This window comes from Manis javanica, chromosome 5, assembly GCF_040802235.1.
Source record: "Manis javanica isolate MJ-LG chromosome 5, MJ_LKY, whole genome shotgun sequence".
NCBI classification, from domain to species: Eukaryota; Metazoa; Chordata; class Mammalia; order Pholidota; family Manidae; genus Manis; species Manis javanica.
This window is the reverse complement of record NC_133160.1, coordinates 20531831-20544338: the sequence shown is the minus strand read 5'-3', so window position 1 is coordinate 20544338 and position 12508 is coordinate 20531831. Positions and strand designations below refer to the sequence as shown.

The 12508-nt window shown below is 37.4% G+C and overlaps 1 protein-coding gene across 7 annotated transcripts in view; it reads right to left on the bottom strand.

Moving 5' to 3' along the window:
- The window catches only part of NDRG3 (NDRG family member 3), a 74121-nt gene that overhangs the window by 36723 nt on the left and 24890 nt on the right, over window positions 1-12508 (bottom strand). The window lies entirely within an intron of this gene.

Sequence of the window (12508 nt, the reverse complement as noted above, 5' to 3'; positions counted from 1 at the left end):
CTAACAGAACTAAAGGGGGAAATAGACTGCAATGCAGTCATTTCAGGAGACTTTAACACACCACTCACCCCAAAGGATAGATCCACCAGGCAGAAAATAAGTAAGGACACAGAGGCACTGAACAACACACTAGAACAGATGGACCTAATAGACATCTATAGAACTCTACATCCAAAAGGAACAGGATACACATTCTTCTCAAGTGCACATGGAACATTCTCCAGAATAGACCACATACTAGGCCACAAAAAGAGCCTCAGTAAATTCCAAAAGATTGAAATTCTACCAACCAATTTTTGAGACCACAAAGGTATAAAACTAGAAATAAATTCTACAAAGAAAACAAAAAGGCTCACAAACACATGGAGGCTTAACAACATACTCCTAAATAATCAATGGATCAATGAACAAATCAAAATAGAGATCAAGGAATATATAGAAACAAATGACAACAACAACACAAAGCCCCAACTTCTGTGGGACGCAACAAAAGCAGTCTTAAGAGGAAAGTATATAGCGATCCAGGCACACTGGAAGAAGGAAGAACAATCCCAAATGAATAGTCTAACATCACAGTTATCGAAACTGGAAAAAGAAGAACAAATGAGGCCTAAAGTCAGCAGAAGGAGGGACATAATAAAGATCAGAGAAGAAATAAACAAAATTGAGAAGAATAAAACAATAGCAAAAATCAATGAAACCAAGAGCTGGTTCTTTGAGAAAATAAACAAAATAGATAAGCCTCTAGCCAAACTTATTAAGAGAAAAAGAGAATAAACACAAATCAACAGAATCAGAAATGAGAACGGAAAAATCACAACAGACTCCACAGAAATACAAAGAATTATTAAAGACTACTATGAAAACCTATATGCTAACAAGCTGGAAAACCTAGAAGAAAAGGACAACTTCCTAGAAAAACACAACCTTCCAAGACTGACCAAGGAAGAAACACAAAAGTTAAACAAACCAATTATGAGCAAAGAAATGGAAACGGTAATCAAAAAACTACCCAAGAACAAAACCTCCGGGCCAGACGGATTTACCTCAGAATTTTATCAGACACACAGAGAAGACATAATACCCATTCTCCTTAAAGTTTTCCAAAAAATAGAAGAGGAGGGAATACTCCCAAACTTATTCTATGAAGCCAACATCACCCTAATACCAAAACCAGGCAAAGACCCCACCAAAAAAGACCAATATCCCTGATGAATGTAGATGCAAAAATACTCAATAAAATATTAGCAAACCGAATTCAAAAGTATGTCAAAAGGATCATACACCATGACCAAGTGGGATACATCCCAGGGATGCAAGGATGGTACAACATTCAAAAATCCATCAACATCATCCACCACATCAACAAAAAGAAAGACAAAAACCACATGATCATCTCCATAGATGCTGAAAAAACATTCGACAAAATTCAACATCCATTCATGATAAAAACTCTCAGCAAAATGGGAACAGAGGGCAAGTACCTCAACATAATAAAGGCCATATATGATAAACCCACAGCCAACATTATACTGAACAGTGAGAAGCTGAAAGCTTTTCCTCTGAGATCAGGAACAAGACAGGGATGCCCACTCTCTACACTGTTATTTAACATAGTACTGGAGGTCCTAACCACAGCAATCAGACAAAACAAAGAAATACAAGGAATCCAGATTGGTAAAGAAGAAGTCAAACTATCACTATTTGCAGATGACATGATATTGTACATAAAAAACCCTAAAGACTCCACTCCAAAACTACTAGAACTGATATCGGAATACAGCAAAGTTGCAGGATACAAAATTAACACACAGAAATCTGTAGCTTTCCTATACACTAACAATGAACCAATAGAAAGAGAAATCAGGAAAACAATTCCATTCACAATTGCATCAAAAAGAATAAAATACCTAGGAATAAACCTAACCAAAGAAGTGAAAGACCTATACCCTGAAAATTACAAGTCACTCTTAAGAGAAATTAAAGGGGACACTAACAAATGGAAACTCATGCCATGCTCATGGCTAGGAAGAATTAATATCGTCAAAATGGCCGTCCTACCCAAAGCAATATACAGATTTGATGCAATCCCTATCAAATTACCAGCAACATTCTTCAATGAACTGGAACAAATAATTCAAAAATTCATATGGACACACCAAAGACCCCAAATAGCCAAAGCAATCCTGAGAAAGAAGAATAAAGTAGGGGGGATCTCACTCCCCAACTTCAAGCTCTACTACAAAGCCAAAGTAATCAAGACAATTTGGTACTGGCACAAGAACAGAGCCACAGACCAGTGGAACAGATTAGAGACTCCAGACATTAACCCAAACATATATGGTCAATTAATATTTGATAAAGGAGCCATGGACATACAATGGCGAAATGACAGTCTCTTCAACAGATGGTGCTGGCAAAACTGGACAGCTACATGTAGGAGAATGGAACTGGACCATTGTCTAATCCCATACACAAAAGTAAATTCAAAATGGATCAAAGACGTGAATGTAAGTCATGAAACCATAAAACTCTTAGAAAAAAACATAGGCAAAAACCTTTTAGACATAAACATGAGTGACCTCTTCTTGAACAGATCTCCCCAGGCAAGGAAAACAACAGCAAAAATGAACAAGTGGGACTATATTAAGCTGAAAAGCTTCTGTACAGCAAAGGCCCCATCAATAGAACAAAAAGGAACCCTCCAGTATGGGAGAATATATTTGAAAATGACAGATCCGACAAAGGCTTGATGTCCAAAATATATAAAGAGCTCACCCACCTCAACAAACAAAAAACAAACAATCCACTTAAAAAATGGGCAGAGGAACTGAACAGACAGTTCTCCAAAAAAGAAATACAGATGGCCAACAGACACATGAAAAGATGTTCCACATCACTAATTATCAGAGAAATGCAAATTAAAACTACAATGAGATACCACCTCACACCAGTAAGGATAGCTACCATCCAAAAGACAAACAACAACAAGTGTTGGCGAGGCTGTGGAGAAAGGGGAACCCTTCTACACTGCTGGTGGGAATGTAAATTAGTTCAACCATTGTGGAAAGCAGTATGGCGGTTCCTCAAAATGCTCAAAATAAACTTACCATTTGACCCAGGAATTCCATTTACCCTAAAAACACAGCACTCAAATTTGAAAAAGACAGGTGCACTCCTATGTTTATCGCAGCACTATTTACCATAGCCAAGAATTGTAAGCAACCTAAGTGTCCATCAGTAGATGATTGGATAAAGAAGATGTGGTACATATACACAATGGACTATTACTCAGCCATAAGAAGAAAACAAATCCTACCATTTGCAATAACATGGATGGAGCTAGAGGGTATTATGCTCAGTGAAATAAGCCAAGCGGAGAAAGAGAAATACCAAATGATTTCCCTCATCTTGGAGTATAAGAACAAAGGAAAAACTGAAGGAACAAAACAGAAGCAGAATCACAGAACCCAACAATGGACTAACAGGTACCAAAGGGAAAGGGACTGGGGAGGATGGGTGGGTAGGGAGGGATAAGGGGGGGAGAAGATGAAGGGGGTTATTAAGATTAGCATGCATAAAGTGGGGGTGGGAGAAAGGGGAGGGCTGTACAACACAGAGAAGACAAGTAGTGATTCTACAGCATTTTGCTATGCTGATGGACAGTGATTGTAAAGGGGTTTATAGGAGGGACCTGGTATAGGGGAGAGCGTAGTAAACATAATATTCTTCATGTAATTATAGATTAATGATAACAAAAAAAGAAAGAAAGAAAGGGGGATTACTCCTTGATAGGATAAAACTAACTGTAAATCAATGATTAATGCATGCTTTAAATATCCTTAATTTTGATCATTTAAAGGGTGTCAGATGATCAGCTATAGAAGTACATTTTTCTGATAATATTCCTTTCTCTTAAATAACAACAACAACAACAAAAAAGCAGTTTCTGTGCGGTGACCTCCAATAAGTCCTTCACAATGGTATAAAGGGCATATCAAAGTGTGGGCAAAGGGTCTGTTTGTGTTTAGACAGAGGATCAAAGCCTAATTTAGCTACCCAGAAAACGAAGTAAGATACGATATGAAGAAGAAGTTCCAACATCAACATACTCTGGAAGAGTCATTCCAGAAGATGATCATCAAAAAACATCAACAAAGATCCTGGTGCTGTTGCAGTTGTAGCTGCATTCATCCCACTGGTTCCTGGAATTGCCATTGGAATGAAGAAGGAGATATCTAAGCTGGCCTGTGCATACAGTAAAATAACAAATTTGACTAGATCTATACTGTTGGAACTCAACCAAGAATTAGGAGAAGTGCAAGTTGCAGCGCTCCAAAATCTTGAGACTACAGACTATCTACTGTTAAAAGAACATATGGGATGTGAACAGTTCCCAGGAATGTGTTGTTTTAAATTGTTTGATTTTTCTCAAACTATTCAAATTCAGTTAGACAATATCCATCATACCATATGTAAGTTTTCACAAATGCTTAGGGTGCCTAACTGGTTTTCTTGGTTTCACTGGAGATGGCTGGTAATTGTAGGTCTGCTTTGGTTATGTAACTGTGTTCCTATTATGTTAATGTGTGCACGCAATTTAATTAGTAACTTAAAACCTATACATGCTTATGTTACTCTACAAGAAGATATGTCAAAGAAATAACCAATCTTCCCATGTTTTCTTCCGTCTGCTACTTCTATAGCTTTTTTCTTCCTTCCTAATTACAACCCTTAAATAGAATTCGTGCCTCATATCTAATTTACCGAGTATCATAATTCTTACAAGTGGTAAAGATACCTCAAGACAAATGCTGGGCATAAAACCCACAGGGCATAAGTCTGCAAAGAAGTAAAAAGCTAACCTTTTCAAACAATATTGCTTCTCTCTCACTTACCAACTTTACATTTCCCTGTATGGCTCCAGAAGATGACTGGTTAGCCAGAGACGGGTAAGATTCCTCAAGGGAGGAACAATCTAAGACAGGCACAGTGGCAGGGGGGCCATCACGTAAGAAATTGGGGATCAACAGAGGTGAGGCTTAGAACCTCACCCCCCCTGTTTTGAGAGAAATCTTCTGCATCCGTGGATATTTTGTTGCCCTTGTCTAGCTTGGATTAATAGTGAGCCTATAGGCACACACCTGATCATCTACATTTGCTTTCTTACAGCACTAAACTATGTTTTCTACCTTTATCTTGCATCTACCTACCACTTCAGCATTTTATAAAAAAATAAATAAATAAAATAATAATAATAATAATAATAGGGGAGAAATGTGGGATTCACATACAAATCAAGTATAAAAATCAAACGAATATTCATATTTGACCTGATTGTTTATAGTTCACAACACGTGATCAAAACTGAAAGTTTCTGTGACAACTGCCTTTGTACTGTTCACCATGTAAGAACTTACTCACTATGTAAGAATTTGTACACCATCTAAGAACTTGTTCGTTGTGCTTCAGAAGATCCGAGACTGATGAGAATTAGGCTTGGGGTGGATTAATGATTGTGCATTGAGTCCCCTGTACAGAATTTTATTGTTGTTAACTGTTAATAACCATTTGATCAATAAATATGAGACATGCTCTCTCAAGAAAAGAAAAAATTAAGAGGTGTCTATACCCTATAGCAATTTTGCTTTCAAGGGTAATCTAAATATTCTCAAACATGGTCACACACACAAAAAGATATACATGGAATGTACCTTGAAGCCTTATTTATAATGTCAAAAAAAAAACCCTGGAAATAGCCTAAATATTCATCATAGGAAAATTGATAAGTAAATTATTATATATTCATATAATGAAATACAGGTAAAAATGAAAGAACTAGAATTATAAGCATTAATTCATAGAGAAAATCTTGAACATAATGCTGAGTGGAAATATAGGATATGTATATATCATTTAAATAGATTTTTATAAAAGCAACACTATACAGACACTGTGTATGTTCACATACATATATTTAAAGTATTAAAAACCTGGAGAAGGAATGTACACTAACTTGAGGACTTTGTTTCCTTTTGAGAGCTCACAGATTCAGAAAAAGAACTCAAGTAAGACTTTGATCTCACTCCTGTTTTATTTCTTAAGAGAAAAAAAGAGTGAGGGAGAGAGGAGAGAATCTAGCCCTGCCAGATGGGTGACACTCCAGGAGAACCCAAAGCGAAGATGGGATGAAACAATTTGTCATCCTAACAGCCTAGCTGCCAATACCTTCCTTCCATCATATCCAACCTTCAGGGGAGTCTTCTTAAATATTCTAGCTTGGCCTCAGCTGTGCTCCTGACAACGGAGGGGAAAACAAGTTTACACTTTGGCCATAAGGTTAACAGGACCTCCCAAGGCCAGGAAACTGAAGATAATAGTGTTATGTGGGGTGGGGTGGGAGATACTAAGGGGTCAGGGAGGTTCAGGAGGATGATGAAAAGGGAGATCATGAGCATGGGTAAAGGAGAACACTTTAAAAGTAGATGAAGGAATAGGGCACAGTAACTACTTTGTCACCATTTCATAATCTGGATACAATTCAGGGTTAAAATTGTTGGATCCTTACAAAATTCCAACTTTTTAGGGAGATTTCAGTCCCTATTTCCCTATTATATGCCCTCAAATTGTGTAATGACCAAAGTATCAAAGGGCCAAGAGTCCTGGGCCCTCTTCATCAACCCAGTTGCCCTATTTGGAGCAACCCTTGGTGGTCAGTGTCTCAGACAGTTTCTCTTCATTTCCAAAGTAGGTAAATGTAAATGTTCTTGGCAGAATAAAAAATATGAAAAGAAAGGAGACACTCACCTCCATGTGCACTTGCAAAAATATCTTTTGTGACCCTGTGTGTGCATTGCTTGAGCAAGCCTCCATCTGGAGATGAGTTTGCAGAGACCCTGGTTACAGAGCCAATTTAACAGTCAGGCTGTGGCAGGGGCTGAGGCTGCTGCCACCTTTCTGCTTTAGTCAACTACTATCTGTTTCTCAAGCTGTTTCTCTAATTACCTCACCTCCATCCCCACATTCTAGGGGGTTTGACTACACATTGAGAGCCTGTGCTCAAAGGGCATGGCCCAAGGTAGCATCTAACAGGCTCTGGTCACAGACCCTTCCCAGAACTCTGATTATTTACCATCTCCAAGGCTATGTACTTCTTGAACGTGAGCCCTTTATTCTCCAGCTTATAAAACCAACAAACCATACTGGTCCCCTTCTTCTCCACACTGGACTGCCTCACCCTCTTATCAAAGATGTACTGTCAGAGTCTTTTTAAGAATTTAAGAGTTTAGGATATTACCATTATTTTATAATAATCAACTTTCACCTCTTTTCCAAGTCCTGTTCCTTCAGCTAAGTGCACTATCACCAGAATTACACAGTCTGACTTGTAACTCTCTGAATTCAGTTAAATTTTGATCACTTCGTGCCTGTTAGTACTTCTTCTTTTCCAAGGCCATTCTGAAATAGTTTAGGTAAACTTACATGGCAACATACTCTTGGAAATACCAATATTCTTATTAGTATAAAACTTTATTCAGTTTCTAATAAGCAAGATACTCTATAAGCCTCAGGTAGTTTTTGTTATCATATAGGAATTTTTGTGATAATACCCCCATACTTTACCTTTGTGTAGTGGTACAAAGTTTATTTGCATAACTTCTTTTAATTCAATAGTAAAAGAATCTGCCTCCATAATGACTTAGCGTTCTGCCTATTGTGGATTATATTTTCCTTTTTAAAGTTCTGTAATACATTTTCCCCAACTCTAGCCTCAGCCCTGTCCCCTTACCTTTTTTAGCTTAGATCAAGTGACACTGTTTCAGACATCTACTTTTACATATCAACCATCCATTAACTCTCAACCTTCTCACAAATCATGCTCTTTGTCTAAAGCTTCTTTTGTAATATGTCAACATAAAATCTATCTTTTCTTCCTTCAAAGCCAACTCCACACATAGCTTTAGTTAACAATGAGAGAAAAAGAGTAAATGATTAACCTATATACAATATCCCAGAACACCTTCAAATCATGGACTTTGTAGGAAAGCCCAGATAGGAAGGGGTCCAAGTCTGGCCAATTCAAACATCCCACTCTCTGGCCGCAATGAATGGTCTAGGCATGTGTGTGTGACCCACATACATATGTGACCTGTGCTAAGCTGAAAAGAATTCTCTCCTGGACTTCTAGAGTTACAGATAAAGATCTTCTCTGAGTGGTAAGGCTGGTAAGCTGGAAGGATGTGAGTTTGGGGCAGTTGGCAGCCATCATGTGTGCCAGCACTTGTCAGAGAAATAAGCCTGTTAGTGACAGATAAAAGGGTAACGGAGATTGAGGAAACGGGTAACACAGACCTTAGTTTTTCCTGTAAGATTCTCTTTTTTCCACAAATGAGAATAAAGTCACCTATATCCTTAGAACTTAAACAAATGTCCCCTTTACACTACCCTCAAAACAGTAACAAAATCAAACCAAAAAGGGTGAGGAGGGCATCTTAAGGGAAAGAACTGTGAACAAAGGCCACCAGAAAGGAAAAGAACAAAGCAGAAGTGGGATGTATACAAAGGGAAGCAGTGGAACAAGAGGCTGTAAGATGGACTGGGGCCACATTCACAGCCTTCAAGGCCAGGGCAGATGGCACGGAACCAATCAAGCTTCCTAACACTCAATGCAGCAGCCAGGTGAATCTCAGCTCTCTCTACACACCTGTTTTCTGTGGCAGGAACTTTCAGGATATGTATTTCACTTAATTCTTATTCTGTAACAATGCCCATTCACCAAGTAATCTGAAAGATTTTAAAGCTATTCAAACTCCTTTAGAAGAGGCAGGCACATACATACATCGGAACTGTGGTACTGAAAAGCAATCCTCACATCTGGGTTCTATAAATCAGTTCTCTCAAGAGCTACTGCTTTAAACAGCCAGCATGAAATTACTCAACTCTTGGCGATACTTGGATTATTCTAGAAGCAAGAAGTCTATTCTTGTGAGTTCACTCCATTATCAGCTTCTTCCACGGGAATGAAATATCCTGGCAGACAGCAGCTTTTCACTCTCCATTAATATTTATTGAGTCTCTGGTGGAAGTGGAAGGCAATTTGACAAGACACGCCAAAAGCCTTAAATATGCTTATTCCAAAAATCCATATAAGGAAATAATCTATAGTGTAGATAAGATTTATGCACAAAAATGTTCAGTGAATTAATTATAAGCAATCTAGTTTCCAAAAATAATGGAATAGTTGTCATGATATAGCCATATGATGAAATAATAAGCAGCCATTAGAAATTTTTTATGAGCATCTTAAAATGATATGCAAATGAGACTGTATTTTAATATTAAGTCAGGAAAGGGGATACAAAATTGTACATCCAGTGTAACAACATATAAATTTCAAAATTATTTTTATAAAAATTATATATATACACACACAGATCCCAACACTAAACATATTAACATGGCTGTCCCTGGGTTATAGGATTGTGAGGTTTTTTTCCTAGCTATTTTATAATTATCTGTGCTTTCCAAATATTCATCTTTGAGCATGTACTATTTTGAGAATCAGAATATAAAAGTAGAACCTGAAAAGAAATATAACAAAATGCCATTTTTTCTAAGTCACAGCATTATGAGTATTCTTTATTTTTATACATTTCTGAATTTTCTAAATTTGTTTGATTATACACAGATAAGTGGGTTTTGTTGAAGAAATATATCATATAGTCAGAGAAGTTATAGCATGTCTCAGCTCTAATTCCAAACTTTTACACAGTTTCACAAAGAAAGGGAAATTAAACTACTCTGAAGTAGATAAATGGACAATAAGCCTGCTGATTCATTGCATCAGTGAGCAGCAGGCTTTTTTCCTTTCTCATCAATTCTTAACTCTAATTACCCCTTTCCTCATTGCTCTTCTATCTAACTGTAGCTGCTGTTTGCCTCAGAAGCTATACAGCAATGAAGTCACTTAGGACAATCAAAGAACCAGAAAAATGATACACTTTTAAATACATTTTCAATTATCGGTGGGGTGGGGGGCAAAGCATGTAGTTGATTAGTAAAGAAAACACAGAGGGAAAAGACCATTCAGACTGAAGTTGTAAGCTTGGGTAAAGATGCGAAGATTAACTTCCTGGGGATATCATCAAAGATACCTTAAAGATTTTTTTTGAGCCAAGACAGGAGATCAGAAGGAAGCCCTGATTAAATGGCTTCAGGTAACCCCATGCCACAGTTATGCTAATGGACAATACCGATGCCAAGGCTGAATGTCTTTCCATTATTGACCAGGCCGGTTTTAGATTGGCCTGCTCTGTCTCCTGAGAATGCCCAGTGGCTTCTAGGAAGCCTCTAGGCAAAATAGGTTGACTTCTCACATCGCAGCTCCTACCTCTTAGGCCTTCTATCAGCCTGTCGCTAGACTCCTGACCTGGCTGTCCTTAAGTCTCCAGAACATCACAAAAGCCATCAGCAAAGACAAAGAAAAGAATGGTAGAAGAACATTCGTGAGTGCCAGGAGGAGGAAAAAAGAAGGACTTTTTTTTCCTTAGAACAAAAAAGAACATGTACATTCAAAACCAGTGACAGACAGGGGACAAACAGTAACACCACCATTCTATTTGTATCAGAACTGAACTAAGTTTTATTTCATGAGGCCAGATCACGTTACTATATTAAACCTTTATCCAAAATATCAATAATTTTTGCAGACTATTTTTTTTATTAAGATATCATAGATATATAATCTTATGAAGATTTTACATGAGCAACACTGTGGTTACTACATTCATACATATTATCAAGTCCCCCTCCACAGTGCACTGTAGTCACTTGTCCATCAGCATAGTAAGATGCTATAGAGTCACTACTTGTTTGCCAGACTATTTTTAAACCTTAATATTAAAAAATGATTTATAATTATACTTCTAAAACTTAATTTCATTTATATTTAAGTATATTTTATGTGTGAAAAAATCCCAAAGGATATATACCAAAATATTAACACGGTGAAAAGTAACAAGTGATTTTTACTTAGTTACCTTTTGGTTTTCTCCTATTTTGCAATTAGCATGTAATTTTTTATGTTCCAGTTTTTCTTTTTTGGGAACAGGGGCACTCAACTGGGTGAAAATAAATGTTTTCACACTTTTAGGTAGGAGTATATACACACTGTTTCTGGAATTCCTCACAATGAATTTTACTGTCACACACTCTCAAATGATCTCCTTCTAGGTAAATTATATCAAATACTAACAGCAATCAAGTTCAACTGGTTTAACCGAAGATCCAAACCATAACTGAAGTTAGATCAAATCAAAAACAACCAAACCCAAACTTTACTGCCACCATTTATCAAAAAATAATATGACTTCCTGTTTTCAAGTAAAGGATCTATTTAGCAAATGATTCCCTAATAGCACTAGGATGATTGTTATAAAGTAAGAAATAGTCACACCAAGAGGTGTTTTAACACTGGAATTCAATTTGTAACAATGCTATGAGCCTGCCTCTTCCAAAGCAAGTTTCATCTGTCTTACCAAGGAACTTTAGCTTTAAGTAAACCCAATTCCTTACATCTTAGTTCTGGACATTTGCACATGGGAAAGAACAGGCAATAGATTCAGGAAGAATGGGGTCTTTCAATCCCAATTCCACCCAATGTCATGTTATGAAATCTGATCCTCAATTTCTTCACGTGTAAAACAGGGATAACAAAAACCACCTTGTGACATTGCTCCAAGGACTGGAGATGATGGATGTTTAGTATATAAAGTAAATACCCATAAATCAGTATGATATAACTCATTTGCCTATGAGATAGAGATTAGTTCTTCCTTTTGAGGCAAAAGCTATAGAGAGATTCCACTGTACTTAACATAAAATGAGTATCTGAAAATAACTTTGCCAGAGATATATACAGGTCAGCTGATTCCTAGAAGCAAGGAGTTGGTTTCCCAACACATTCCTTTCCCGCCTAGTACCCTCTGAGTCTACATCCTGTCGCTTCTGATAATCAGCTGTGACCTCTATCCCACAAGTAGAAGAGTCAGGCTGCACAGGCTTATAAGGGTCCCATTCCCAAGCACTCATTCCATCTTCCCATTTCTTTCAGGGCCATTCAATAGATAAAGTAGACAGATGGAGAGCTGCTCATTCATTTTACTGATTTTCAGATTGGCAGTAGAGCTACAGGAAAAGCAAACTAGGAGGAATAGTATCCTCTAAGAAAATACTAATGATTTAAGTTGAATTTTGCATTTCCGAACATAAAGCCAAGAAAAACCTTTTGTATTAGTAACAATTTCTCCTTTAGGAAAAGATTTTGTTGTTGATAAGTGTCCTTTCCAATAAGGGACCTTCCCCCACCTTCTCTGCAGTGAGGTGACAACCCTCCATTTGGCATCTGTGAACTGCACTTTCCAGTATCATTTGGGGAAGGAGATCTTAATCACAAAGGAACAGCTCAACCTACAACCATGAAACAGGCACCTAGTGGGCAATTTTTGAA